We start from the raw sequence: 27,391 nt of genomic DNA, 5'->3' as shown, positions 1-27,391 counted from the left end.
CACATGCAGTCACCACTGCATGTAACAATCTTGGTATAAATATCCATTAGAATTTGCATTTGAAACAATAAGAGTCAAGTACTACTTAAAAGAACTCTCCGTGTATTCTGGTCATAAAAGTATGTCTTGGAGTCAGAAACGAAACGCAAATTGTGCAGGGCAGCTTATCTGGAGCCCATCGGTTAATTTGGATGATTGACAGAACAGAATCAGGGGGAGTTTACAAATCACCTGGCAACGTCATCCACCAATCACAAGGAGGGAAAACGCTTGGCTAAATGAGTGAAATCCTCAGCTGCGCAAAAAGTGAAGGAAAGTCCGCCTGTTTTCCACAGGGTATCCAAGTAGGTAGAAAAGTTTAAAAATAATGAGGAATCACAACAATGTAATGCAAGAACAATGGATTACATGACCTGAGTGGAAATATTTACTCTAATATGGATTATGACCATTAAACAGCAAAGGTAGGACCCAGTTTATGTTTTTGGCTGCATGAAATGAGTTCTGTTTCTTGGCTGCTGGTTCGGTGGGTTTTGCATGTGGCATGGTGATTCTGGTTGTTGGAAACGGCAAAGCTTGAGTTTTAATGTGATAGGTAGTTTGTGTGGGTTAACCATGTTGTGCTGTTTTTGCTAAGTGTTTTAGTGGGTTTGCGTCTTTAGCATCTTACTTTATTTTTTTTTAAGTTGCTTTGTGTTGAAGCTGGGTGTTGTTGAGGTAGAAAATATGGTTGCTATTGCTATATTGCTACATGAGCTTTTGCCCGTTACGTGGATATGCAATATGTGTGTACGTAAACACCTTTTGAAAAGTTTACAATGTTAACTTACCAGTTATTTCCATTTCAGCGTTGAGTTTACTGTAAAAGTTTACAAATAATTGTGAATCCCTCTGCTTACATGTATCCTTTGGTTCTCTGTGCTGTTGTGCCGCAGCTTAAGCTCGCTATAAGGCCTGTCAATGTTTTGACGAAATTTATCGTGGCTTTTCAATCAGGCCAAGTAAGCTTGTTGCCTTTTTGACTTCAGGACGCCTTCACAGAGGATTAAATCTGATGACGACTCTCAGATCTAAGTCTGGTTTGTGTTTGGAGGAGTAAGTAAACAAAATGCTTGTTTAGTGAGCAACAAAGCAACCCTGTTCAATGGCATTTTGATGGAGCAGAAAAGGTCACAAAGTTTGAGTGTGCAACAAGCTTGAAATTCAAGCTTCAAGCATTGTAAATGCCAGTTATTTAGTACTGGCATTTACATCAAGCTAAACTTGCTGAGCTTTTATTCAGTTTTAGCTCCACAAAGGATTAGACTGGTCCTAATTTATCGCTAGCTACAACCTATAATCTGATTAAACAGGTGTTCTTTGAAAGGACAGGGAACTCGAACTGCAGATGAACCAGTACATCTTGATAGCAGTCATTACCCTCAGTGACTAATGTGGCGGAAACTTGTAGTCCTTTGATTCCCAATGATGTAGGACACTGCTATCCTAAGAATAACCACTAGATGTCAGACGTGTGCCACAAATACTGACTAAGAGCAACGCTGCTTTCTGTTCAATTACTATGGTAACTGCTACTTTTTCTGCAAGACCTGAGGTGGCCTGCCCAGTAAAATCCGTCTGTAATATCCCTGTCCTTCCCCCCCGTTTTTACTTTTTCCATCTGGAACAAATTTAAATCCGGGAGTACATTTCACTCTTTATACACTGTAGTTAACCACTTAGTTTTATGGAAATCTAAAGTGTGAAAGACCACAGAACCACAGAACTTGTCAACATGAATTGCTCAAACTGGCATACAGTGGCTCTAGAAAGTACATACACCTATTTATGGTGTCGGATTTTGATGTCATAAAGCACAGAGTGCTGTAAATCATTTTGAAACATCTTCCACCTTTATTGAGATCTGGTACAATTCAACTAAAAATAAACTAATATGTTGGGAGAGAGGGGTGTGGAGATTTGTAAAGATTCAACAATGAGATGGTGTAGGTGTGTACACCCTTAGTTTACAATTTGACAACCAGTCTTTTATGGAAGGACTGTGAGTCCCACAGATCTTGACTTGTCCCACCCTTAGACTGTGAGGACATCTCTTGTCCACAGCTCTTTGCTGATTTTCTGTCAAATTTAGCAATGACTTCTGAATAGACCTTACCAAAAAGTAATGTTCTTCTGGTGAAAGCATTCTTTTATTGATTTAGATTGTATGCTGAAAAAGGAAATCCTTTTTAATATTCACCTTTTGAGGAAATATCTGAAGGTCTCAGGTCAAAGCTGACAGGCATGTCATCTGAAGAAAAGTAACCTTGAATCACAATGCTAAAACCAAATTTTATTTTTGTGCCACTTACGGTTTTCTTCTGCTGTCATCAAAAATCAAGTTTGGTTTCTACAGACAACAAAGCAATCTCTCACAAGCTTTTGGGAGATTTTTGTCAAAGACTGGGTGTGTTTTCTGTGGTCTTATCTACTTCTTAGTCCAGGCATATGGAGAATACAGGAGATCTGTGTTGCATGTAAAACACAACTAGCACTTTTTGGAAATACCTGCAACTTCTTTGGTCTTAACACAATAACTTCTCAACAAACCATGGCTTTTTGTAAGTGATTCAAATGTGGGGGGGGAAAAATCTACTAGGTGAGCTGAAAACCTAACTGTTCCAGATTCCGTACAATTAATGGCAGGTGTGAACTAAATAAGATCAATTACTAAAACTGAATCGCAAAGTGCTTCAGTACGATTTCAATTTGTAGATGTCCCCATTTATGCAACCTGGTCATACTTCTAAAATTCTTCCCCCAACAAATGTATTTATGATTATTTATTCATTTTTCTTTTTCTTTTATTTGTTTTTACTTCTCAAAAACACAGCTTTTCAAAATGAGTTTGTAGACTTTTGAGATTCATTGTATGCCGGCTTGAACAGTCATTTCTCTCTCTGCCTCTGTAAGACTGTTCCAATTTAGAGCGTCTTGTTTTTTTTTTTTTAATGATCATCTTTTCTCTATTGCCAGAGGACTGGTGCTTTGAGGATGACTTCAAATAAGGGGTGTTTTATGGAGAAAATTGCTGTTTTGCTGTTAAAGCCCCTTCTGTGTGTAGATAAAATTTATTCATCACAAAAGTCAGTCTTTTTACTATACACAGTATGTACTTGAAACATGAGGGCGCATATATGAAATATGAGCTGATATCTAAAGTACCAACTAATCTCTCTTTGCAGTTAAAAAGCTCACTAAAAGCCTATAAGTAGAAAGATATGCATCCATCTGAGCCTGCTGACATTTTCTCACTCACCATTTCTCAGACAGCTTGGCTGTTAAAATGCAATTGGCCTTTTGGTTGTATTTTCTTTACAGAAATATTCATTTTTCAGTTTCTTTGTTTATGTCTTTTAATTGTATTTTAAAATCAAGTGATACACTTTGAAAGGAGATGGCAAGATGATTCGGGTTCAAAACAAGCTTCTGTGTGGGAGTTTTTACATGTGCATTTCATGCATTTGATTATGTTTGTTGCCCTTACTTTGGAAATGTCATGGCAAATATCATAGACTTGCAAAGAAATATCAATAAGAAGCATTATCACTTCAATGTGTTCTGTTACACATAAAACTGGTCACTTACAGCTAAGCTGCATTTAAAAACATTTTGATATTGGAAATATCACTTTTGTTTAAAAAAAACTTTAAATACCATCAGGAAAAAAAAAAAAAAATATATATATATATATATATAAATGTCTCTACTTCTGATCATTGTCCTGTTTACTAGATCAATCTAGTACCAGGCAGTGCTAAGTAGAATTTTCTGCTGCTCAAAAGCATTTTGGTTTATCAATTTTTGTAAATGCATAATAGCAAAACTGCCATTTCTCCAGAGGTTCAAACTTTAGTTACTAAAGGGATAGACCTAGACAGTTTTTCCTTAATCTTTCAGGAACTTCTAATCTTTTCAGAGTTTTCACACAATCACGTCCCCACTTCACATAGAATTGTGCAAAAGATACAGAAGGTTGTCCTCCTCTGCTGATTTTCACATAGAAGACTGAATGCCGTCACTCAAAGATTATCATACACAAAAGCATCAAACTCTGTCATTTATCCGCCCCCATCTCTCGCACAATCCTTATTTTTTTTTTTTTCAGAATTACCTCCATCAAGAGTGCAATCACTTGTCTTCTCTCCAGTGTGGTTGAGGCAGGGCAGATTAGTTTGCTGTCTCTGTCACAAACCACATTGCATTGTCAATCCAAAACAGCAGGGACAAGTGTCAAAGATGTCAGATTTCTGCCTGACTTAGAAGGATATATTAGAACTTGAAGATGAACATAACATTGAAGGAAATGGAACTTTAAAATCCATAGCCGTGTCACCTTTTTTTCAAAAAGAATTTACATGCATACAAGAACACCGGCATTACAAATATGTGTCAAGCAGACAGGTACTTGTTACAGCAGAGAGATGCGTAACTAAATATATGTGCATATTGTGCGTGTACTCACCTGGAAAATAAAAGACAAGGAGCTGATTCCTGTATTGGTAGCAACATACTGACAGCGTATTGAGAATGTAGTGAAAAGTTTTTGATAGCCAGTGACAGTCAAAACTTCTGCTTCCCCGAAGTGCTAATTTTACAGCTTCTTTAGATCTATTTGTGTCTCTGGAAATATTCCTACCAGTAGCTGAAATGTGAAAAACCACAGTCTTGTTTTAGGTTTTCACTGAGTCGTACCCTGCTGAATGTAGGTTGCACGCAGATGGCTGCTTGTTCGATATTCTCTGGCTATGAGCATCGAGTATAAGCTAATGATATCTGACAGATAATATCAAGACAGAGGAGCTGCTTTATATTGTGTGCATTCAGAATCTTTGCCTGTTGCTTGCCTGCAGCAGGGATAAAGCCTTGTCATACTTCAGCACACAGCAAAATATGCTGATAAAGAAAACACACTGAATCAGAGCAAGCTGAGGAATCGTTTTATATATAATAAGAACACATTAAAAGCCATGAATACAAATGCAATATAGCTTTGGGAGAAACGGAGACAAAAAAATACCCTTTAACTGATACTATACTAAGGTGAATAATGATGTAGAAACTGCAGAGATATGCACCAGATATGATGCATATCCATACCATGCTGATTCAGATGTTTTACATTCAGAACTCGGGAGTTTCTTATTATTTTATCAGCATGTCATAACATTTTCTCATTTGATTTACAAGGAGTAAATAACGTTCCCCTTTCCTGAAAGTCAGTTTTTTTTTTCTTAACATTTTAGGAAGCTCGTGGAGATATCGAAGTCTTTAAGTGATGCTTTATTTCTGGCTGTAAGGAATTTTATAAATGTGACACCAGCTGTCTGTTCCAAGCAAATATACAGTGTTTTCTTGATTTGTCTTAAAATCGAATAATTTTTTCATATAGATTTGCTGCCTAGTTTTTTCATGTCCAGAAGTTGTTTTTTTTTTTAGCTTCTGTTTTCACCATCTTATAATGAGGTACATTATGTTTTGGTAATCTAATTCCAATTTGGTCATCTGCTGCTACACAAATGTTTCTACTAGGATTGCAGATAATATTGATTTAGAGAGATGGTTGTAATCCCCTTTACTCCAATTATATATTCAGTTTTTAACTCGGATTCAAAAGGGCATCAGACTACAGGATTTGCAACAAAACCAGTGCTTGGTCTTTGGAACGAAAAAAGACACAAGATGCTAGCAACACTTTTACATTCAGGAGTTATAGGAGGTGTCCAGATAGTGACAATCAAAAATAACAACACAGTAGTTCCTTACTGCGTGTGTACTTTCAGCTCTAAATAACCCACACCATTGTTGAACATATGGTCATTAGAGAGAAAAAACATTGGTGTAGTTGTTTCCCTGAGGTCAGCTGTGAACTGTCTGGCCGAAGGCTTTGCTGCCCAGCATCAGCTTCCAATCATACTTGACTCTGTCCTCACTCGGTCAGCTCAGTCAAATGGCTGCCTATGAGAGTTGATAATGCAGACTTTTTCCACAATGCTATTGTTAATCTCTGTCAAAAACTGGAAGACATGCACCTGCATTATAGTCCATGGAGCCAAAAACTTAATTTTCTCTTAATACAGCATGAGAAGGACTTCAACTTTAGGATGAAGTTAGGAATTATAGCAATCCTTACACTCCAGCATGCTGCATTCATTATGTTTATCTAGTTGTTGGCTGCAGGGTGAAGTGTATTTATTCTGAATGTAGAATTAATCCAGGTTCATGCAGACCTCTTGGAATATTCCATAATAAAATTCATATGCCACAGCAATGACAGAGAAAACATAAATTGATTTTTCGCACACATGTGGAAGCGCACAATGGGAAATCAGAGGTGACAGAAAACCCCAAGTGACTGACATACTGCCAGTCTAGAATGAAGAGTTGGTAAATGGCTGCTGTATTTCTGCATGTCTTTTCAGATACTTTCCTTCTGTATGCAGAGGAATGTGCACAGGCTTGAATGTTGTTATGCTTCTGTTTATAACAGTTTTTAAAAAAACATTATGCAGTGGCATGCAAAACACAATGTCCTGCAGATTAAGGTTTTGCATAATGATTTAATGATATGTCACTGTAATTGCCTTTAAAGTGGCCAAATCTGTTTCTAAAATACATACTCAACTTTTGTTGAGTAGTTTTCTTGAAATCTTTAATTTCAGTATCCTGGGGATTTGGATAAAAAGTGCATAATGGGGCGTGCCGTGGTGGCGTAGTGGTTAGCGCGACCCGTATTTGGAGGCCTTGAGTCGCCGTCGCAGGTTCGACTCCCAGACCAGACGGCATTTGCCGCATGTCTTCCCCCCTCTCCTTCCCTGTTTCCTGTCAGCCTACTATCGTATAAGGGACACAAGAGCCCACAAAAAGACCCCTTGGAGGGGTAAAAAAAAAAAGTGCATAATGAATCAGGCCACTTTTTTGTATTTTTTTTTAGACATTATCTTAAACACCTGCTGTTGTTCTATGACCATTTATGATAAAAACCGATACAGAGCAACACAGAGTTGCTCTTCATCCCATCCGACCTTTATTCCTTTGTGCCTACTTTTGTTGCCATCTCTGTTTTACTGTTTCTCATTCTTTGCATCATTCTCCAGCTCATGCATCTCACTCTTCCTTCAGTTCCATTTCTTTGTCAGCCACATGTGAAGTAATGCGCTTTGACTGAAAAATCAGACATTTGTGGCCTGAAATTCTTTGAGGTAGTACATCGTATTCAGATTACTCAGGCTTTGTGTATGCACGCGTGTGTCTGCAGAGGTCGCACAAAGGATATGCTAGGGGATGCATGAATATGTATAAAATATCGTTTGCTTTGAAATAAAGGGTTGTCAGGCTAAATACCACCACTGAGTACAGATTATAGTGCAGGAAGTGTCAGAACTATCTTTCCATCTCAATGCGGTCTCTGAAATATATGCTGTGCATGCTCCAAAATATACAAAAAATCTGCTTCTGCTGTTACCACTCAGAAATATAAAGGCTAACTATGTTTGTACATAAGGGTGTGGAGCTGCACCAAACTGTTGTGCAAGGTCATTCTTAAAGGTGTTACCCTTTTGTGGAGTGGGGGTTGGGGGATGGGGATGCAAGGGATTTGTTCAGATATATATGGTATGTAATATCAAAATATTTTTTCTATCATGACCTTAATGTTTGCAGGAATCCAACAGCAATTGTGCACGTCCATGGGTCGTTTCCTTGAAATGGACCCGCAGCAGAGTCACGGTGATGACCTTACACAGCATAGTCTGCAGTCCTGCTGTGAAGGCGGGAGGAGAATATGATACATCAGGGACATTATAGTCTCTGTGGCTGCAACTCTATCAACTTACAAGACCATTAAAGCAAGGACAAAGTGCACATCCTCCTCACTAAAGTCCATTCACAGATCATATAAAAGGATATATGGTGCATGTAATGGTGTTTGATAAGCACCCCAAAATGATCATTGTTGGCCTACAGTGGCCATGTTGGCATAATGCCGGTTTGCATTTCAGGGAGGAATTAAGTCTCAACTCTGCAGTAATTATTCCTTTAAAAATCTTGTGCCTTACTCCCTGCACTGATGCATGAACAGCTGCAAAGAAATGTTGCAGAAAATTTTAAATTATTTAAAGAATGCCAAAATTTCTTCAACTACACAATCTGGTCCCTTTCAATTGTTTTTAGGGATTCCTCCAAGTGGTGATAATGACATATGTGAATATGAAACCCCTGCTTTCATGATCCCAAAAAAATTCTAGATGATGTGATATTTGCCAGACCATTGCCTAACTTTGCAATTCTTCTTGATTCAAATTTCTTTTCACAGCACAGTCTGGACTTTCTCCCATTGAGTTGAATTTCTCCGATAGAATTTCTACCAGTTGAATCAGTGAACGGAAAGAAGTTGTGAATGATAATGTTGTTTTTATGCTTTGTATATAATTGTCGTCTGCCTGTAGTTTTAGCAATGGCAGGGGAGAACGTGAACAAAGCCGCTCGGTCTGTGTTGGCCATGATTTTAAATATTTAACATTAACAGCTGCCTTGTCCAGCTCAGCTCTTCTCTCTTCACAGTGGAGGATGGTTGTTTACAGTGCAGGCAATTTCTGGTAAGCTTCCTAACATGGAACTGGCAGATTGCATACGTCAAGGGCAAACTTTAGTGATTGGGTAAAGTTTAAAACATCAACAGTGTTTTGTTTTTGTTTTACTTTTTTTTAATCAGGCTAATGTAACACAATGTAATTCAGTTTTTTGAGAGAAGCCTCACTAAAGTCTCATATTTTGCTGGAAACATCTCAATTTATCTGGTAAGAAACAAGGTCTAAAAAGAGGTTCAGGTGAGATATTCTATCCACCAAAAAAAAAAAAGTGTTTCTGACATAAAGTGCAATGACAGGTGGGCATAACAGTGAGACGCCCAATGCCTAATTTTAATGTTTCTCTCTAACTTAGTTTGATCTCCAGAATAGTGAATAAGATGTGCTAGTTTTAAGTTGTTTAACAGAACATGTTATCCCACAATTAATGTAGTTTAAAATGGTTAGCAGGGCAATGCACATACTCCTGAGCAATTCAAAGTTAATTCAAATTGAGCTGTAAATCAATAGAATCATAATCTCTGTTTTCCTGGGACTGTTTTCTGAAGGGACAAATCAAAACACTAAGTTGTGTAGAAATGTGCAGCTTTAATGGATTTAGAGTCAATACATGTAAAGTACTCTGTGGGTTTACTTTGGAGGAGAGGCAACACTGACATTACAGCAGAGTCAGACCAATGAAACTTTCTAAAACTGTCAAAATTAAACACAAGAGGTAAGACATTTGAAGGGCTCTTTGTGGCCTGACTCCTCTGGCAGTTTTGCAAGGACAAATGCTACTGACTTAATTTGTCTAAATTTGCATTAGACCCCAGAGGATATGCAAAAGATTCAGACCTAAAGTATTCCATAAAAAAGCAAGTTCTGTAGGCTTTCTATTCAAATGGACCATTTTCTAACATCCAGAAAAATAAGATTTACAAGAAATCTTCTACTTTACTACCTTCAAATTTTACTTAAAGAATGCCTACCAGTGTCATTTAATATAAGCTGATTTCTCACCAGCAAGTGGTTGCAGAAAAAGTATCACATTATAGGTGAAAATATTTTTACAACTTTATTATTTTAAGACCTACCAATGCTATTGGTTAAAGTATATAATATATAGTTCTGGACTGCAAAACTATATATGCTGACACATAATCTTTGCATCAAAGTAACATTTTACATTTCATTTCTTACAAATCATAGGAGTCAAAAAAATAATAGGGAGAACTGTTCAAAAAAGATTTGTTTGGAAAAATCAAGTGGACATAGTTTTTCCATGAAAACAATAAGTGATTCAGTCAACCTCAGTCATAGAGATTGGATGTAGAATGATCTGTGTTTATCCACATTTTGTAGCATTTAAGATGTTTTGCAACTGTTTCGACAGGTCAGTGAAGTAGGACAATATAATCCTGTTAGGATTAAATTCTGGCATTTAAACAGTTCAGAGCAAATCTGATCTGTTTAAATGCAATCAGCATGTTTGGAAGAGGAATGACATTGTACTTTATCTTGAAACCTTCACACCGCCATTGCTGCGTTATATTTTTATTTTTGTAGCATATGGTAGTGGCAGACTACATATTTTTAAAGTAAGGGTGACAAATATACAGACACATTCTTGATAAGAATTTACATTTAGTTCTGGCACAGCTACACTTTTGCACATTGCTGCACAGATTTGATCAGGTTCCTTCTGGCCTGTAGGTCACCCTTCAATACCTAGTAGAGACGAAAAGCTAACCCGGCTGGAGAGTTGAGCCTACAGTTGAGCAGAAAGGATAAACTTTGAGAATAATGGAGCAAGAGGTGTTGGAGGAAGAGTATATGAGGAATATTTGAAATTATAATTCAGTTTTCCCCAAACACTGAGCAATGTGAAGCCTAGAGCGCAGAACTCAGTGCTGCTCACAGTTGACTGTTTTTTACCCTCTGTCTGTCTCTCTCTTATTACCAAGCTCTTATGATAAATCCTGAAGGTAAATCCTCTTCTAAGCTTCTAGCGCTCCTCATGAAGCTATGAGTTTGTATCCTGCTGATAGGTCTGCCTGTGTGTGTGTGCATCAGATTTACTCAGTGTGTGCACATATCACATTTATAATGTGTGGGTTACCACGATTTATACTTCCTTAGCCAAGTTTATTTTTCTACGCTATCACTAGAGGATATACTATTTTGATACAGGGATTTATTTTATTTCTTACTTTAATTTTAGATTATGTGCGTTGTTTGGGGGTGGAGTGAATAATGTCTGACAAGTTGGAAACTATATTTTATTTATTTATTTATTTTTTAAGTGACAAAAAAACCCCTAAGTGGATTAAGAGCTTGTTATCATGAAGGAGGAGAGAACAGACATGGGAATTTTTTACATCTAATATTCTGCTTGGGTTTGGCTTTCTTATGAAGTTAAGAAACAAAATTCTCTAACTTTTAAGCCCTCTTTGGCTGCGGCACTTCCTAAAAGAATATGAGTTATGCAGAGGTGCTGCCCAGGGCAAAGCATTAACTGAAGCACATCTGTCAGAGAGTGAGAAATCACAGGCCTTTTTCTGTGAAAAATGTGAAGAAAGTGTCAAAGATGAGACATAAGTAAAGAATGGAGGTAGGAAATGAAAGAAGATGCCTCACCTCCATTACATTCCATTATCTCTAACAGAGGTCCACTTCAGGAATCATGCTCATTCACACTCCTGCCTATAGAAACCATTACTCCACTTCCTAGTGTTTCTGGACCTGAACACGGAGATTGATGGGCTCCTTTTAAAATGCAGGGGAGTTGCCAGGGGCATGTAGGGCGCACGTTCTTTTCTTGCAACTCTGTCACATGCGCAGTCGGACTTTGCTTTAGCTGTTCCATTTCCTGCATAAGGAGAGAGGAGAACAGATGGGAAGGGAGGGTCAAGAAAAGAACAAAACAAAAAAGGAAGGTCTTGAATCGGGGAAAGCGAGGTCAGGGCTAACCATTATTTTCAGGATTTTTTTGGTTACCTTTAAAGAGTTTAATGATCCTTTCAGATTTTAAGGTCATGGTTGACTTGCTTAACATGTAGCTAATGTGGCCCTTTATCCTTGTACATTTAAAATGAGAGAGCACTTTATGTTTGATTTGTTTCTATTCACTGACGGAATGACATTACCTTCTGTCCGCCTAATGATGAAAAAGCTGCAGCCTCGCTTTAGTTTTTTTTTTTTTTTTTTTGTCCTTTGTAAAGCAGGAGTCTCAAAGTTGCAGGTGCCTGACCATTCAACAAAGTTTCAGTTTGTCTTTGATGCAGATGGAGACTGGTTTTTCAACCAGATGTAGAGCGTTTAGAAAGCGTCTTAAAATGATAAATATAGGTACAACCAGAATCTTATATTAACCATGTTTTTTTTTTTGTTATTTCTAATTCTTATTTTGAATAGAATAAATATAAGGACAAACACCTTTTGACTTTTACTGAAATAACACTGTCAACTTGTTGCCAATTGTATTTTATTTTTTAACCAAAAACATTTAGGGGATTTCTATGCATTTCTAAGCATCTGCAATGCTTTACAAATCTTTTCAATGTAGAAATCTGACCACATTTTTTGTTTTGTTAAAAAAATAACATGTTTAGTTGAGTCGATAAAACTACAGTAAGATTTTTTACATTACAGAAAATTAGAAATAAATATGTATTGTTAACTTTGCAATTTTGGCCTGCAGTTTTGCCACCACTATTCTAAAATGTCCTCTGTTCATTCAACCTTGAACCTATCTTTTCTTCTGCTGATTCTTATGGACTTAAAAATAGGATCAACGTTTGTAAAGAGCAAAAACACAGTCTCGCAAATGATCAAAAGTGCTGCAGGCACCAGAATATATTCCAAACAGACACAAATCCAAACTGACAGGATAAAAGTTAACAGAGAAGCAACAAGGTTCATTAGAGCTGCTGGGACTCAGAGCATTTTATTTTCACAAAAGGATTTCTGTCATTAATACAAGCCTAGAGTTTATCTCTCATATATTGAAAAACTTTTTAATCGTTTGGCTAACATGCTGTGGAAATCTGGACTGAAATCAATTTATTGAGGACAAAACATTTGGTCTATATTGCATGTTTTATGCACAGTGGACACAGATAAAAGTAAAGACATCAGCAATCCAGAAACAATAAAAGCATCAAGTGAGAAGGTTTCACACTATTCAGGGAAGAACAGCTTTGGCTTGTAGTACAGGAAGTTCATCACTGCCCCATCAGCCACAAGGCAGATCAATAGCTATCTGGAATCACATGTATCTGAGTGTGTGAGCCTGACAGAATGTGTTTCTGTTTGTATGTGTGTGATGAAATGAAACGGGAAGAGAATGCACGTGTTCCAGTTTGATGCAACACCCCTGATGACTGTTCCCATTAGCTGGGGATGGACTTGTACAAGGATACATGAGAGCATTACTGTTGAATGGGGAGTGGGTTTCGGTTTTGTGTTCAGAACTCAAACATTGCTAAGTTTAATTACAGCAGGTTGCGTGTGTGTGTGCAGGCGTATGCGTTTGTGTGTGCAATGGAAAGAGGGTGAAGGCTATTTTTGTGTATGTTACCATTTTTGGCTGCCTGCAGGCATCAGGCTACAGTGCTGCCTATGTCAATAATTTGTCCTTCATCAGACAGTACAAGGTTGACCACTGAGCACATGGATAATTAATTTTCCACTTATTCCCACCGTTATTCTCTTCTTTGTCTTATTTTCTATGAAACTTTAAAGCACTCTTTCTCTTTGAATTTGACAGAGTATATTAACATTTTTACATGAGCTGCAGACAGCCCCCTGTCTTGATTAGAAGTTTTCAGGTCCTCATAAGACTACTTTGTAGGTTCCCTGAATGTCTATGTTGGGACTTGCTTGCTCCATTTACAGCCAGTATCTGTCATTCAGAATTAGACATAATAAGTGTGTATTTTGAATTTGAATGTTTCCTGCAGTAGCCATTCTCACAATCTTTGCTTATGATTGACTGATGATTATTTTAATTCCACCATGTATCATGCCAAGGTCCTTTTGTTGTTAATGGGCTAAACTAATAGGCTGAAATAGGCTTGAATGTTTTTTAAATTATACTCATTTTAGGTTTATTTGCAAGGGACTGGAAAAAGGCCTAAATGTTTCAAACAACCTTTAGCAGACCTTTTTACAGCTACCCTGAATCATATAAACACCCATTTACAACGTAATTTTATGCTCGGACAATGTGAGTCACAGTTTTTATGTAAAACATCTCTGTAATCATCCACCTGGGTCAAAATTTTATCCTTTCTATACTTCTTATTCTCCAGATTCTCCCAGCACTCCCTCATCATAAAGATTAAAATTACATTTTTTTTGTCCCAAAGAAAAATTAAATGTTGTAGTTTATATCATTCCAAGCTCTTCAAAGTGTTATTCAAGATGCTGATGGCTGTTGTCAGGAAGAATCTCCTTTAGCAGTCTGTATTACATCTACCCTAAAGAAACCTCTGACTGAAGGCCTTTTGTAATTATCTTGATTTTTATGGAAAATCAATCTTTGAAGACTGGTTCTGTTCTGGGACTACTAGAGATGATGGCTCAAAGTGTTACCTAGAAAACCTTTAACAAGCAACTTTTAACGTGCTAACAGTGCTCAGAGTATGGCAGAAACTGAGAAATAGAAAATCCTTTGCAGTCCAGCCAGTCCAGAATGTCACTGACGCTACTTCTGTTCCAAGTCGACGAGCGATTTCCCCTTTAAACCCAGCAAATATTCTGCTGGTTCTCCCAGAGAGCCCTACAGTTGCATATTCAGCTCATTTGGTTTGTTTGGACCAGCCGCAGAACATCACTTCAATTTGACTTTGAGACTGATCACCTCACAATAAGACAAAACGTCCTTTAAGTGTCTGGACAGAGATGGTTAAATAAGACAATACAATCATATTTTCATGTTGGTTGCTGCTGAAAATAACTTGGCATGGTTGTAGATTTTTTTTTTTTCTCGTGTTAATGCTGCCATGTTTTAAAATGATTTTATTCAAATATTCAAAGCAGAGTGTGTATAACGTGGCATACTGGCTTTTTTCTCTCCCTCCCTCTCTCTTTCCCCCTTGATCTCTCTCGCTCTCTTTCTTACCCCCACACACTGATTCTGTTCCCATACACTGGAGCCATGTTTTCTTTATCTAGCTTCTAAAGCTAGGCTTAAACACATGTTTCTTGCGACCCATTGTTCCCCTAAGCTTGGACTTTTCCACAAAGGCACCCTAATCCCCTCACACGTGGAACTCCCTTTTTGCTTCCGCATTCATGCTTGTCTATAATGAATTGTGATTTGCTGCATTGTTGCTTTCTGACTTTCTACTTTTGCTTCTACTTTATATTCTTCATTATTCCATCCCTGTTCCATAGTTCATTAGTTAGTTGATTTGAATTTTTAACTATGTATTATCTTTGGACCAGTAGATGGAGTTCATGGTTGGTGCAGAATATTTTAACCGTAGGGTTGAGTTATTTTGTTAATAAATTCTTAGACTTTGTTAGAGTATTGTCTGTGATGAGTCTAATGTTAGTGTGTGTTTGCAGTCCAGTAGTGTGGCATTAATTCTGCCATGAGAAACTGGCACATTGGGTTAATAATTCCAGGTAATCTTGTGGGGATAAGATTCAACTAAAGAAACTGTAACTCTACCAATCACTTGATCAATAAAAAAATCTTAATCATAATTACTAATAATTAAAAAAGCCAAACATTGATTCAGTTTCTATTGCCCAATAGCATGAAGTCTATGATCTTCTTTGTATATTTGTACAATATATAGGCCTGTCGCGATAAACGATAAATTAAAACTATCGACGTCATTTCAATTATCGGCATTATCGTCTCTTCCGACTTTTTTCTCTTTCTGTTGATGACACCGAATGAAAAAAGGCTCAACTCCGGTGCTCTCCACTGACCCTCCCTTCCTCATTTCCTTAGTGTAAAGCCCAGCGCACACTACACCATCTTGGAGCTGTGGGCTGATTGTCGGCCCATTTTCAAAACCTGACAGACCACACATTAGCCGACAGAAATCCTAGGTATAACGGTTCGATCGGTTCGTTCCTGCCGTGTGGTGTCCAACAATGGGCACAAAATAATGGCTACAAGTCCAGTGAACTAATTTTAAAACCAGGCATTAATCAATGCTTTACTACAATCTACCTGCAATGCATGTGGCTAGTGTCAGCGTAAAGTCCTGACTGAATGAAAATCATTATAACCTATTTACGTCACGTTAACGAAGAACAGCTGAAAAGTTACCAGGTTTATCAACTGCGGTAGCAATTTCGCTCCAACTCCTCCTCTTGTCATTTCTATATTCTTTGCATGTTGAATAAACAATAATGTTGTTTCCACGTATCATCTCCAATGTCCGCTGGACTTCGGGTTGCGCCGTGTCAGCTGTTTGGGATTCCCCGACGTAATTTCCCCTCAGAAAACACAGAGGAGAATCCGCGCTTTCTGATTGGCTGCCTGTCACATTCAACAGGTGTAGTTAAGATCCCAGTCGGGAAAAAAACCCTGATTTGGATCGGAGCGGCAACGACGATCTACCATAACACACCACACAATCTTAGAAAGATCAACGTTCTAAGATTGTCATAAGGGGAAAAATAGGAGCAAAAAATCATGTAGTGTGAACTATTGCATCAGGTAGTCGATGTGCCCATCTTCTCCATTTAAATCTAATGATTACTGAAGGGCAACATAGTATACAGACTTCATAATCTGCACTCTTTTGGTTGAATGCAGTATTTATTTCCACTTTGGCTTTATGTTGTTTAGTTTTTATCAAGTACATTTTTTGTTAATGGAGACTGAGAATCCATTTTGTTTTTGGTTGTTTTGTTTATTTTGTTTATCAGCTCCAGTGTTGAATATTCTTTTGAAAATAAAATGTATCTATCTTTAGCAGGAAATCACATGCATTATTATGTCATTTCCATTAAATCAGTGTAAAAAGGTCTTCAGACAATATTATCGTTTATCGCAATAATTTTTTGAGACAATTAATCGCTCAGCAAAATTTGCTATCGTGACAGGCCTAACAATATACAAACACATTTCTTATATTGTTCCTTAGTAGTTTGCTTTTCAGCTTATTCTGTTATTCCTCCTTGCTGTGTCTAATTTTGACTTTTACTGCTTCTGCATATTCCTCAATATAACCCAAGATGATACATCATATTAAGGGACTACTTTATAAAACATTTTATAACAAATGCAATTTAAACATACTTTAGAAATAAAACGGATAAAATTGGAGTTGTGTAGACAAAGTGTTGATGTGTGTCTATCTACACATCATCACAAAGTGTCTATCTACTTGTATGTTACTTTTTGTTTGCTTGTCTTGTTTTATCTGACTTTCTCTATCATATTGGTTTTGGGTATAAAAATGTACAAATAAAATTGGCAGTGACTCAAAAAAACCCATAAAACTTTCTGTTTGTAACTAGTGTGACTTAATCCCTGGAGTACTTAGCGATGCACAATAAAGTAGAGAAAGTCCCAGTGCATCAGCATGGAAAAGTATCTGGCATTTATGAGATGATTGCATGTTTCCAGGACAACATATTGGTGTGTCCATCAGCAAAAATACTATTGTCCTTAATGTGCAAGTTGGACAGTGAAAATGAATATGAATGAGACTTACAGAGTACATGATGTAAGATCCTATGATGCTATCGATCTATGTCACACGCAACACGCTAGATGGTGTGCACTATGTGGTATGCACTATACTATACATATATAGAGAGATATTTTCTGTCAAACTTTAAGATATCTGAAGATGACATCAATAAGCAGGGTGTGGAAATCATCAATGGTGGTGAAGCAGAATCCTGATTTTAAAATCACGTCTTGGACTGAAGTAATACCCATGGGGGGTTTGTAGGTGAGAGGTTTTGCTTGGCTTTCTTGGCTTTGATCGTGTGCATGAAAGTAGCTTCAGTAAAGTATTTGACAGAGGAAAGTGTGAAATTCTTCATAGCTGGTGTGATCCTGAATTTTCCAACCTTCCTGGTTGAAAACTAAGAATGTAAAACTGCAAAAACAGTTTTACACCTAAAAAGAAAAAAAAGAGCAATGTTGAAACATATTTTGGAATGAAATTCTTATCTAAACGTGATTCCATTAGAACATTTTCATTGAAAGCAGTAAGAAAATTTCAGGATTTTGCATACCGTTGTCTACGGATCTGTAATGGACTGTTGATCATAGAGTGTCCCTGATAACTGGTGAACATCGGCTGTAGTTCCACCACAACGTTGGAAGGACAAGCGAGTATAGACAATTGATGTATGGATAGTTTTTGGACAAATCTGTGTTTTGTGAAAGATTTGATTAACTCTCATTTAATCCATTTCAAAGTTTTGCACTTTTACAGTTTTGCTCTACTTACCGAACAGCAGCTGGTGGTGGTAATCGAGTCAATTGTCATAAATGAACTACAGTCAGACAAGGTTAAAACCCATGACAGAAATGCGAGCTCTATCCGTTGAGGGACCAGATGTTTTCTTGTGAAGTGGGTATTAAAAAAAGAACCAGAACATGGATGAATATCAAATTTCCAAGAGCTGGTTGACCAGAATGCAAACTGCTGCCTGAATACTAATGTTTTTGCTGGATGTGGTCCCTCAGTTTGGCCCTTTTCCCTTTACAGCAGTTCTGTAGCTTACAGCTGTCCAGGTCAGGTTATGGCTGTGACATGAGTGATTGTGTGGAAGTTGGATCTGTAAGGGAGTAGTTACCAATGCAGTAGGTGTCTTTGTTTTTGATCCACTGTGGTCTGGCATGGGCTGTCAACTACAGCCCCCTGTGGCCCTCAAGAGGCATAAATGTATTTTTAATAAGCGTGTTGTAAATTCAAACAGTAGGTCTGCAAAGATCAATGGCAACTTACTGTCCTCAGAAGCAAAATAAAATTACTTTTTTTTTCACATTAAGCAATCTTGTTTAAAAAAACATTACTTTTAAAAATTCTCAAATCATTTCAAGCCATATTACTTTATGAATAACTTAAACTAATTGAGTCAACACATGCATGTGTGCTAGTGTATCATCAGTTTATGTGCCCAGGTCTGACACTAATGCAAATGGCTACCTCAAGGGTAACATACAATAAAAGGGCGTGTGCATGTCATCACTGATAAAAGGCACTTGCATGTACACCCCCCGACACACACACACCCACCCCCACACACAAACACACGTTATTGGTGATGCCACCCAGCAGCCAAGTGTCCAGATTAATTACTGCCATTCCACGTGAGAACAGAGCAGCTGGCTCAGGCCTTGACTGTTGCTCCTCCCCTCCACTCAGTATTTCATCTCTCCTCTGTCCATCTTGGCAAGCATTTCTCCTTTAGGCTGAAAACATTTTTTTTTTAATCACTTCCTTTTTTCGGACTTTGGAAAATGACACTTCTTAGCTTTGAGTCTTCCACTTTTTAGCTCTCAGACCTTCCATTAAGAGAGCAAAGCCACAGCTTTTACTGCTGCTGATGTTTTGATTCTGACAAGTCTGTCAAAATTCCTCCTTTTTTTTTCCTTTTGCTCCATTTTGGCTCGACATCATTCTGCCATGAAGTATAGCACATTATATGAAGTCATGTTTTGAAACCAGGCACAAATGGATCCTAATGGTGTTCTGTACTTAACCTTAATTTATTTTGAAGTCTCTTTGAGAGCTGCTTGTGCAGATTCTGTCTGTTGCCAGGAGTGCACTCTTCTTTGTATGCTAATTTCTTTGGTTTGAAGGGGGGGAAAACCCTCTATAATTTCTTCATTACTTGATACCTTTCCCCTCTAGTCCATTCCTCTATTCTTACTTTCTTCCAATGACAGTTTGGCTTCTGTAAACAACAGACTTTATGGGAGAAAAACAGTAAATTAAAAAGTTACTAATCCTTTTTCAATCTTTTGAAGAATAATTACCAAACTTGAATCCATCATAAACATAATTTAATGCCAAGGATTTAGCATCTTCATTGAAATATTGGGATTTCTGTGATTATCACCATTCAGAAATATGCATCAACCTATTCTAAATATTTCATAGTCCAAATATTATGTTGATATTATGAATTGTAGTAGCCTCAGCAGGTTTTCATCTGCAAAGTATGAAACAAAACGGTCCCATAAAAATACAACCCCATCTTGTCTCTGTGACTCCTTGCTGCTTATCTGATTGTTGAAAAAAGCAAGAGAAGCAGGTTTTGGGTTTTCAAATTCTTTGCATATTTCCTCTAATTAGAGATGGTGACAAATTACAGCAATCTCAGGAGATGAACTGACAGTCAGCACTTCAGCAGAAATGCAAATTATGTCAGACAGCTTCAGCTTTGCCTCAAACATTTCATAAGTTGCCTCTAAGTTTGCAAGTGTTTATTGGTTTTGCTGTGATCAGAAAGGTGTTACATATTGTGTCTGACTGGTATACGCTGAAACCTTTGAATTCCTGCTAAAGCTGTAATAAAAATACTTTATTTTAAAAACATATGCTTGAATGTAATGTTACGACAAACAAATCCACGGTGTGTCAATAAGGCCTAAAACAGCAACCTGAAGCTAATGTATTGCGAATAACTATCATTTAAGATGAAATAAAGTAGGAATCTTTTTGAGACGAGTGGTGGATGAATTCAATCTCAACCACTTTCTCACAAGCTGAAACATTTAAATATTTCACAGAAAAGGGGAAAAAAAACCCTGTAGACAAATTTTTTTTTCTCAGCATTGCTTTACCATTAGTAGAGCACTTTTTTATTTTTAAGGCTCTATTAAAGCAAGGATATCTTGTGAAATCTTTGGAGATGAAACGAGGTTCAGTGTCTTGAACATCAAAATTCCAACATAAGGGAGAGTAACTCAGAGGTCAGATTTTTGAAAACTCCACATCTTTAGCAAAGGTTGTTAAAAAAAAAAAAAAAAACACCATAATGATTCATAATAGAAGCTGAAAACAGGAATGTGATGAATGTGACTAAATGAACATTTAAATCCTTCCAGGAATCATGCACAACCTAACATTTACAAACAAAAACTAAAACATAAAAACTCGCACATGAATCAAATATTATGGATCAACTCTTTTCAGGCCTAGTTATATATTAGTGTTGAAATAAAATACACAATCCATCAAAAATATATATTTTTTACTGCTTTTCACAACAGCAGTAACCTCCTTCTGCAGCATTCTGCTGTATCCCCATGAGCCATAACAACCTGGTGAAAAGTTAGGCATTTATTAGCAACTGGGGACGTGAGCCTGAAATAATTTAACCCTAAAATTTACTGTCTGATTTGCAGCTTTGGTTTTAACAGCATCCCCTAAATTTGGAAAGTATCCGTGTAGTACGAGAAGGAAGGATTTTAGCTTTCTTTGGTATTTTTTCTAAACATTTAGGAAGTAAAAGAACTGCTACACAGAAGGAACAGCAATTTCTTTCCATTTGGAAGACTGGCTATCTGCTCCCCCATGAGCGTCCTTAGGCAATGTACACTGTCCCGAAGCTGTTAATCGGTTTAAATAAGACTAAAACAGCATCACATTATTACAGCCTATTTACTGTGATTTGACTAGCATTTAGTTGGGAAAAGTATTAAACAAATGGATATGCATTGAACAATTTGAAAGCTAATGGGTTTCCAAACAGAGAGAAAATTAAATTAAATTGGATCAGAATTGATATTTATTTTTAGCTGTACTCTTCAAAATACATGCAGCAGTCACAAGAGCTGGCTAATAGCACAGTGTTTGTGCAAGCAATTTGTTTTAGAAACCTCTGAAACCACTCAAATTATCCAGGTCTTTGTCTGTTACAAAAATTTAGCTACAATAATTAAATGTCACTAAAAGGTCTTATGTTGCCCAGACTATGAACCAAAGCACCAAACAAATAATTTCAGTTTTTCTATACAAAGTAATTAATTAAACTGACTGCAGACATTTTCTTCACATAAATTACTCTGAACAGATATAAAATTCTGCATCAACTATAGTCACATTATCTGCTCTATCAGGCAGTGTCTGGCCTCAGTATTCATGTGTACAATCTACAAAAAACCCGCTGCTTCATTCTCACTATGTGTTCCTGTGTTGAAGCTCCTCTTTATTCTGTCAAATAATATGCAAATCCATCTGGAAATGAAGTCTGTGATTGCTACTCCACCACATGTGTGTCTGTCATTAGAGAAAGTGAGTTCATGTGCCATTTATATGCAATATTGTCTGCTGAAGTCTCTGCATGATAAATGGAGGAAACTAATTGCTTGATAACAGAGAATAAAAATGAAAAAGTCTCTGCAGTCAGTTCATGGGATTGTTTTCTCCTATTAGTTTTCATGAATATATGTCTGAGATGAATCCCCTCATTAGTTATATAAGAAAGTATTTTGCAATTTTGTGTTGATGTGAAAAATTTTTCAAAGAACAACATTTTTATTTAACTAGTGTCCTCTTACATTTGTTGATTCGTCTGCTTGTTTTTTAAGTCAGTTGCATGTTAGATCAGTACCTGTCGTGTCGGAAGCATCTACAAAGTTATACCTTTTTACACTCACCGCTGGTTTTGTTTCTTTGTGTCAAATATTTCATTTGGTAATATATGCATAGTTCATAAAAAATTTACAAAATGTGTTCTCCTGTTTCAGCTCTATTTGTTGGCACAAGTCTGGGGCCTCACAACATTATTCCGAGGGGAGCAAATGGCCCCTAGGCCACTCTTCAGCTCCTCCTCCTCTGACAGGTTTCCTTCTGCAGTTGCCCTTCCATAATTGAAATTGCCACATGTAGCTCTATACATGTGGCTAAACTGGCATCAAGTTTAGCCAGCTTCCTTGTTGCTGTTGAAGAAAACCACGGAACCATGACTGACTCTATGGTTCACCATGGGGACGATCTGTTGGCTTGTTTTCTAACAAATCTTTGAGGCTTTCCCAGAACAGGTGATTTTAAATTACACACAGTTGGACTCTGTGTAGTAATTAGGTGATTGTTGAAGTCAGTTGGATGCACTGGATTTCATTTAGGGGTGACTGGTCAAAAGGGGTGTACACGCCACAGAAAACTGAACTTTTTCTTCGTACTTCATCCACTTTGTCCATTTATCCCACTTTTTCTTTGTCTTTTGCATAACATCCCATTTAAATATATAAAGGTCTGTGATTGATGACGAAATGTAAAAACACTTCAAGGGGTTCAAATACTTTGCAAGGTGCTCTACGTCTTTTTCTTTCAAAATCCATTACGGGGAAGAAGAATGGGCAATCTATACATCATTTACCCTCTTTTAGCTGCAAATACTTTTGAGTAGCTGTTCTCTATAAATCTACCTCTCTATATTCATAACCTTTCAAGGATGGCATTGGTATTAACTCAATATTTGAAAATAGCAAACGGTATGGTATAGCTAACTGGAAAAAAGACAGTTTAATGGTGCTTCCGTCTGTCATTTTCCAGCTTTATGTATGAAAGAGAACCCCTTGTTTACTCTGTTTACTGTTGTGGTTTTAATTTATCTTTTCCACCTTGGATCATTTATCTTCTTTTTCTGATGATTTATTAGGAAAGCTTTTTCTTCTGAGGTCATTTTCAGTTTTTTTTTGTCTGATTAGATGAGGCTTTTTAACTCACTTTCTGTTTTTCAGCATCTCAAGCATACTTTTTTTTTTTTTTTTTACCCCACCAAAAGTTGTTTTGAGCTATGTAAAGCTAATCTATCTTAGGGGCCTCTTTTCCTCCAGCTGTTTCTGAAGCTATTTACATAAAATCGGCATTATTTATGGACACCTATTCCTCCTGCCTGGAAGTGTAGCCCCAGGTACACATCACGCCAATCGGAATACTACCAAATGAATAATGCATATTTTGTTACTTATCATGAGTAATAGCTCCATGGGGAGATGTTGGAGCCCAGAATAGTTGCCTGATGCTGATTCAAGGGGAGAAGCAATCTGCTACTGTTAGCCTGGGACTTTAGTATGATATACTATCTAAATATTGTGTCCAAATAAAACATAAAATCTTTTTCTGACATACAGTAGATATCGGTAGATCTACATACTCATCGGCTTTAGGTGCAAACCAAAAGTAAGGATTGGCTTATATGCAGTTCCTCTAATGCTTCGACCCACATGTGATTTAACATTGCGGTGGGAAGTACCATGAATGTGAGGTCTAAAAACACGTATTCCCAATAAGGGAATAGCAAAAAAAACCCCACAAAAAACCCCCAGAAAAGATTGAGGAAATTTTAACCTTCAGGCAAAAACGGGTTCATCCTGAGGAGAAAACATCCAAATTTGTCCCAGATAAACTGCATAATGCAACACAACACATGTAGTTCAGTGTAAAGATATGTACACAATTTGTATGAGAAAACTTAAAATATATTTTAAAAAACAACACAAACTGATGAGGCTGTGATGGAAAAAGTCTTACATACAAGCAGTCATAAGTATGGCAATTAAAGTAAAACAATTGTACAAATATGCATGAAACAAGTCAGCTTTTCAGCATTTCATTTCGATGAAAAAAATAATTTGCGGGCAAACTTGTAAGCTTGCAGATTTACATCAAGCGATCAATGACAAACTGGAGAGTGAATACTTGATTTGTGTCTCAAAATATTAGTAGCAAGTACATTTTCTAAATGCTATGTGTATTTTACCACAATATATAGAATTTTATTTTTTTTATTTGGTTGACAAAACAATCTTTGGGTGATTGCTTTTCTTTAGAACATTTTAGGGTTTTTTTTCTCTTAAACTGTAAGTTTATCAGTTTTCATTATTGAATTCAACCTCCATCATTTATCTGCCTTTCACCTATTATTGAAACATGAAATGCATGCAGTTCCCATAGTTGGGTAGGGGATTTAGACTTTGAGAAAATACAAGAACTCTCTAATATTTTGGCTGGTTATATGAACATCTCAAACTAATCTCAGTGAGTCACAAGTTGAACACTTCCTAATGTTACTTGCTCTTACTTTTAAAGAAGTTTAAGTGAGAAACATTAAGAACAAAGGAAGGATGGACCAATCAGCCTTTGTTAAGGTATAGCACTCATTACCTGGAACACTGAGAATTAACATTGACAGCCCATAATTAAGCAACATCACCGGGTAATAATGAAGCGCATCCAATCTCAGTAAAACATATGCAGACGCTGCAGACTCTATGTCTCAGATACTGACTTTGTCACTCTTCATTACATGGGATAAAAACTGTTAAGAAAAAAGTCTTTAGGAGTTCAAGGAAGTTTTAAGTTTGTTAGTACACAAGTCTAAGTTGAGTCTGACTTAAGTAAGTCTTTACTTAAGGACTTGGACCTGTTGAGCCAGATCTGAGTCTCAAACACAAGTCGCCCTCTCGGATATAAAAAACCCCCCAAAAAACACAGACAATAAAATTATGCAACGGCTTTATAAGTCTCCAACTAGAATCCAAGTAATACCTCTTGAGTGAGGTCACCAGAGTTCTGGTTAGTTCGCTCCAAATAATGCCTATTTTGATTTAAATATAATTGTTTCAGCCCTACTGAATATTTTTCATAAGAGCTGATATTTTAGCAATAATGTTTTGAAGTCATCTGATAACATTCTATGACTTTACTGTAATTATATATTTTTTATATACAGTATATAATATAAGACAAATTGATTTAATCTGGTGACTGAGATGAAGTTAATATCTGAAGCCTGATTTACTGTATAAAACAAAAAGGTCTCAACCAGTCAAATAACTAAGGTCAAATATTTATTTCCTTTTAAAGTGATTCTAATTGGCTTTCCACGAATTGGTCTACACTTCCAGCAGATCTTTTGTCTCTTTTCAACATTTCAACGGACAGGAGACTAATTACATCCATATCAACCTTTCCTCTCTGTCTTGGTGTTCATTATATTTGCGATTTCCTGTTTTAAACAAAGAATGTTCTTTTAAGTTTTATCGTATCTATTTCAATTTCCACCATGATGGCATGATACTATAATGTGCATAACAAATAACAGCATTCTCTCTCTCTCTCTGTTTCTCGCTCTCGCTCTCTAATAGATTCAAAGCAGCATGTCAGTGGGAAGGAGCTCCTGTTTCTTCCAACATCAGATACCTGTTAGTGTGGCAGAATATTTTTTTTTTATCAGCAACAGTCTTTATACCGGCAGTATCTTGGCTCTAAATCCGCCATGGTTTGCTTGGCCTTTGATGAGATTGTAAACTATTTGTTTTTGTCATCTGCATGCAGACGCGCTTGTTTACTGTTGCTGGCGCTGGGAGAGACGCATTTCAAATCTCAAAGCAAGCAAAGCTGCAATAACAGCTGTTGTTTGGACATCTTTTCACCGCTCAGAAAACTGGAAAGGATCTGCATATCCTCAGTCATCTCTCGTCCTGATTGTGACAGAAATAATCACATAAGATTTCAATACTTTCCTAAATTGAAATGCGAATAAAAGTCTCCTCTGTGTGAGGAAGTGAAACGGATAACTTAGTTCCTGTCACTGCGATCAGCAAGAGAAGGGAATGCTGAACATATTTGTTCCGCCTAATTAAACACAGAGATATGAAGCACATTGCAGACTCTTTCTTGACCTATTTTGTATCTGCAGTTTGTAAATTTAGTGCAGGTGTTCAGTGTTTTGGGCTCACAGGCTTCAGACAGCAGAAACTGCAGCATGCTCTATGTGGGCACTGCTAAACAAGTTACTGCTCTGAAAGACAAAGTGCTGTAATTTCCTCTGGGACAACTGAGAGCCTTTAATTATTCATAAATTAATAGACTGTAAAACTGTGTGTGTCCCTAGACGGCAACTTTATGTCTTATATTTTACCATTTTACTTTGGTTGTACAGTGAAAAAAAACAACAAAAAACTTTACTGTCATATAAATATCTAAGGGAGTTTAACAAGAGAGATCTGAAAGGTAACTATAGGGCTTTGATTTCAACATTGTAATCTAGAGATTATGGGGATAAAACATGTAACTGTTTTTTATGTATCTTAGCCTGACTAACCAAACTTTATTGTCAAAGACATCTTACTTCCTCAGTTTATTAATGTGAAGGATGCTTAGTTCTAAGATTGACTTGCTAAGGGAATTGTACAACTGTAGTAAACATAAATCAACTACATTTTATGGTAAACACTCTAATAATGTGGAGAACTGTATCTTAAATCATGGTGATATGCAGAAAAAATAAAACATTCAGCAACACAAAGGTGGAATTATTGGGCTATACAAGAGTTATATTCTGAGTGTTATTACGCCAACCGGTTTAACCAACCTGTTGTTGTTGTACCTTGTGTTTATGTTATTCCTATAAATATATTCCTTATTTACAAGGAACTAGATTCTGCTGAGTTGTTGCAACACACTTATGGAATAGAATAGAAATATTCTTAATTGTACCACAGTTGGGACATCCAGATGTAACTGCAGCAAAGTGACATGACATGGAAGCATGTAGGTTAAAGACAAATATATTAATATACATATTTTAAAAAAATAAGAATATCAGTATAGTAAGGGCAAAATTATGACACTAATACTGTGCAGTTATCAAAAATGGCATACTCTGCTCCAAGGAATGTGCAACTGGGTAGGATAGTACAGATACCAGCAGGGATGTGATAACTTAATGAGTTTGTTGGAAACAGTGATGTTATAGATTCTATGAACTGCAGGGAGAAAGGATCTGTGATAATCCTTTGTTGTGCACTTAGGATGCAGTAGTCTGTAAAC

General features: G+C 36.9%; 1 long non-coding RNA gene across 1 annotated transcript; it reads left to right on the top strand.

Annotated features, from left to right (window-relative positions):
* The first annotated feature begins 232 nt into the window (after positions 1-232).
* Positions 233-26,804, top strand: LOC114147151 (uncharacterized). Its single transcript, XR_003596030.1, has 3 exons — positions 233-464; positions 25,705-25,761; positions 25,895-26,804. It is a non-coding gene; the product is annotated as an uncharacterized LOC114147151 (long non-coding RNA).
* Positions 26,805-27,391: the final 587 nt, after the last annotated feature.

The sequence above is a fragment of the Xiphophorus couchianus genome, chromosome 6 (genome assembly GCF_001444195.1).
Source record: "Xiphophorus couchianus chromosome 6, X_couchianus-1.0, whole genome shotgun sequence".
NCBI lineage: Eukaryota > Metazoa > Chordata > Actinopteri > Cyprinodontiformes > Poeciliidae > Xiphophorus > Xiphophorus couchianus.
The sequence above is the reverse complement of the archived record's forward strand: the minus strand, read 5'-3'. Positions and strand labels throughout refer to the sequence as shown.